Below are 5,000 nucleotides of genomic sequence, written 5' to 3' on the forward strand. Positions count from 1 at the left end.
GCTCTCACACACACTCACACACACGCTCACATACACATACACACAACACACACACACACACACACACACACACACACACACACACACACACACACACACACACACACACACACACACACACAAACCACACACACACACACACACACACACACACACACACACACACACACACACACACACACACACACACACACACACACACACACACACACACACACACACACACACACACACACACATCTTGGTGTTCTTGGTGGTTACATTTTGGTGGTGTTGGTGATGGCATTGTTGTTGCTTGTGGTGAGAGGGAGAGAGGGAGAGAGAGAGAGAGAGAGAGAGAGAGAGAGAGAGAGAGAGAGAGAGAGAGAGAGAGAGAGAGAGAGAGAGAGAGAGAGAGAGAGTGAGAGAGTTTACCCCACTTCCTCTTCCCCCTTTCCCTTCCACTTCCCCCTCTTCCTTCTCCTTCCCTTTTCCCCTCCCTTTCCCCCTCTTCCTCCTCCACTTCTCCCCACCACCCTCTTTCAGCGGCGCTCCTCCCCCTCTCCTCCTCCCCTCCCCCTCCCTCTCAGCATCTTCCCTTTGCCCTCCGGCCTCCCCTATGGAGAGAAGGAGGAGGCTTGAGGAGTCTTCCCTCTTTCCTCCGCCCTCCTTTCCCTCTCTACCTCCTCTCCCCCTTTCTTCTTTCCATTTTCCTTTCCACCTCTCCTTCCTCCCTTTTTCCTCCCTCTCCCTTTCCACCTCCTCCTCCCCCTTTCTCTTTCCCCTTCTCCTTCCTCCTCACCATTTCCCCTTCCTTCTTTCCCTCTCCACCTCCTATTCCCCTTTCTTCCCCTCTCCTTCTCTCCATCCTCCCCTTTCTCCCTACCTCTTCACCTTTCCTATTTTCCTCCCTCTCCCTCTCCCTCCCTAATTATCCTTTCTTCCTCTCCATTCTCACTTTCTTCCTCTCCCTTCCTCCCTTCTTCCTCCCCCCTTTCCCTTTCCCCCTCTTCCTCCCATCACGTCGGAAAATCTGTTTTATATTTTTATTTTATTTTATTTTTCTTTTCCCCCATTTTCTCTCATTCTCGTCTTCCTCCTTATTCCTCTATGGATTTCTTTTTCGTCTTCGTACATTTTCCAAATCGTTATCTTGTATAGAACATTGGAATTAGAAAATAAAAACAAAGAATATAACAAAGAAAACGCAAGTAATAAGCAAATAAGCGGATATGCAAATGATTATTTAAGTGATAGATAATTCAGTAAATCAATAAGTTGATAATAAACCAAGCAATTCAAAGATACAACAAGTAAATAATTGAATAAATGAGTAGATAGTTGATTAAAACAACAACAGAAACTAACGAATAAGTGTAGAAAGATAGATAGATGAATGGCTATAAAAGTAAACGTCTATATCATTATCTCTGTATCTCCTTTGCTCTCTATCTATATATACATAGTCCTATATTCATCTGTCTGTTTATATATGTGTCTATTAATCTATCTAGCTGTTTATATATACCTTATCAGCTCTCTCTTTTTGCCAATCCATAATTTACTTGCATTCAGTTATTATATATATACATCTATACCTGCCTAGCCATCTCTGCCTGTTTGGCTATATATCCATATATAAATAAATATCTTTATCTATCTCTTTATATCTTTCTATGTGCATATCTAGATATCGATCAATGGATTTATCTATATCTGTCTCTCCAACTATTTCCTGTATCTATCTATCTGTTTATTTGTCTATCAATCGATTTATCTACATATGTAACTATCTATCTTTTCATATTTTATCTATTCATATCTTTCTCTGTCTTTCTATCTGCCCCTATATATATATGTATATATATATATATATATATATATATATATATATATATATATATATATATATATATATATGCATATATATACACACATCTTTCTATATACGATATCTATGTTTATTCATTACGAGATGAATAATTAACAGAAAGAATGAATGAGAGAAAGAAAGAAAAAAAAAGAAAAAAAAAGAGGAGGAGAAAGAGAAGAATTGGAAAATAATGAGGATGAAGCAGATGATGATGGTGGAGAAGGGAGAAGAGGAGGAGGAAGAGGAGAAAAAGAACAAAAAGAAGAAAAATATGATGATGATTTTGATCATCATGATGATGATAAATATATAGAAGATATGAAGAGGAAGAAGAAAAAAACGAACAAAAACGATGGTGAAAGAAACGAGAATCAGGAACAAAGAAGACTGACTGCAAGCCAACATCAGGTCATAAAACTTAATGGAACTGCAGGGTTGGGGGAGGGGGAGGGGGGGGGGGGGGGGGAGGGGCGAGGAGAAGAGGGGGAGAGGGGAGGCAAACGATGGGGAGAGGGGGCGAGGGGAGACGGGTGAGGGGGAGATGGGGTAAGGGAGTGAGGGGAGAGGGAGAGGGAAGTGAAGGAGAGAGGGGGCGAGGGGAGGGGCGGAGGGGGAGGGGGAGAGGGAGGTAATGAAGGTCGAGGGAGGTGACACAGGCGGACTGGAAAAGGTAAGGGAGACGGGAGATGGGAGGGAAGAGAAGAGAGGAAAGTGCCATTATTGCTTTTACCAACATTACCATTATCATTAGCATAATCAGTATTGTTATCATCATAAAAAGAATACTGTTATTACTATCATTATGATGGTGATCATTATTATCATTGATATTATCATAATTATTATCAACATTATTATCTCAGCCAAAGAGGCTGTTTTTGGTAGCGTTGGTTAGGTCTGTTTGTTCGTTTGTTGGTCGGTTAGCAGGATAACTCAAAAGATTTATAACAGATTAATTTATTTTTCTTAACCAAAGACTATATACGTATATACGCTTTGGTCTTAAGCCATTAAATCTTGGTGGCGATCCAGATCAGGATCCGGAATATTTCTGTAACATCCTTAGTTTCAGTGGATCTTCCCCTCACTACGGCCGCCAAAGCGTTATGTCGACGCGTTTCTTTAGGATTAATTGTATCTTCATGCCTACTTTTTGAATGCGCTCAGACATGCGTTTCTGAACTGCAATAACGTAATTTTGGTGTTCCATAGCAAACCATCGTATCCTACACGACTCCAAGTTACAAAAATCAATTCAAAGTCAAAACATTCTGCACTATGTCTCGGAAAGCACAGCGGAAAAGGAGCATGCTGTTCTTCATCACTTCACATGGAAAGTGTTAAAAAAAAAAGAAGAAGAAGAAAAAAAAATCCATTTTGATGTCAGCGCTGCACTCTAGACAATAGGAACTCGGACGTCACCTGTTTACTTGAGAAAGAGGTGATAATGTAATTCTTTGTGTGAATATTCTTTATTGCATCAGAGACCCCATCGCCTTGGCGGAGGTATGCGCTCTCTGTGCTTCTAGTCATTATTATTATTAGGCTACTACTGCTATCATTATCATTATTATCATTATCATCATTATTATTATCATTATCATTATTATTATTAGGCTACTACTACTATTATTATATTTATTATAGATATTAGCGTTATTATATTATTGTTATTGCTATTATGATTTATATTATCATTATTGTTATTATAATGATTGTCATCATTGTCATTATTTTAGTTATTATCATTAATATTATCACTAATATTACAGTCATTGTTGTTGTTGTGGTGGTTTGTCTTACCTAAAATTGTTATAATTTTCATAATTATCATTATCATAATGACTATTATTATCATTATTGTTATTTTTGAAATAACAATGATAATCATAATGATAATCATTATCATCACCGTCATTGTTATAATTCTTATTAATGTTAATGTTATTTCTACCACGATTGATTTTATTATATTTATTTTTATTACTGCAATAATCTTTAATATTGCCATTGCTATTTTCATTGCTGTTGTTAGTATTATTGTTATTGGGAAGAAAATTGTGGAAAAAGCCTCGTAAAAGTCACAGAACCTTGAATGAAAAAAGCAAGAGAAAATAAGAGAAAAAAATCCGATAAAACCGATTTTCCCCTTGCTGACCCCCCCCCCCCCATACACCTGTATCCTCATCTCTTCTCGCTCGCTCTCCCTCCCTCTCCTTCCTCTCCTTCCCCTTTTCCTTTTCTCTACCCTCTCTTCTTCTCTTCCTTCCCTCTCCCTTTCTCTTTCTCCATCTTTAGTCTTTACTTTCTTGGTCTTCTCCCTTTCAGTCTCACTCTAACTCCCCTCACTCTCATCCATACTTCTCTCTCTCCCTCACACTTCAACTCTCTTTCCTCCTTCTTCTCTTTCTGTCTTTCCCTTCTCTTTCTCCCTCTCTCGCCCTTCTATCTCCCCTCTCCCCTTCTCCCTTTCCTCCCTTTTCCTTCTCCTTCTCCTTTCCATCCCTCTTCCTCCCCCGTCTCCCTTCCTCCTTCTTCCTCCTCCCTCCCCTCCCTCCTCATTCGCCCGTCTCTCCCTCGTCCCCCTTCTCTCCTCCCTCGACCTTCTCTTTTCTCCCCCTGCCTCCCCCCGTCTCCCCTCCCCTCCCTCCTCCGTCTCCCCTCCCCTCCCTCCTCCTTCTCCTCTCCCCCTTCCTCCTTCTCCTTCTCCCCTCCCCTTCCTCCTCCGTCTCCCCCTCTCCCTCGTCCTTCTCCTTCTCCCCTCTTTTTTCCGGCCCTCTTTCCTCCCCTCGGTCCCTCGACACCTCTACTTGTGAACCATTTATCACTGAGGTTATGAAAATATCACAACACATAAGAGGCCAACACATGGGGCTCTCTGGACGGTGAGGCGGGGGGGCGGGGGGGGGTGATGAGGCTAACGGGGGGGGGTTAGGGTGGGATTGGGGGTTGAGTGGGGTGAGGGGGGAATGAGGGATGGGTGGGGGTAGGGGTGGTTGGGGTGAGTGTGGGAGTGGGGGGATGGGTGGAGTGAGGGGGGGGGGAGTGGGGTGAGGGGGAAGCCTGGCGGTTGGGGTGAGTGTGGGAGTGGAGGCATGGGTGGGGTGTGCTGTCCTGTGTTTGACCGTTGTGAAGAATGAGTGTGGGA

Source organism: Penaeus vannamei, chromosome 19 (assembly GCF_042767895.1).
Source record: "Penaeus vannamei isolate JL-2024 chromosome 19, ASM4276789v1, whole genome shotgun sequence".
Classification (NCBI taxonomy): domain Eukaryota; kingdom Metazoa; phylum Arthropoda; class Malacostraca; order Decapoda; family Penaeidae; genus Penaeus; species Penaeus vannamei.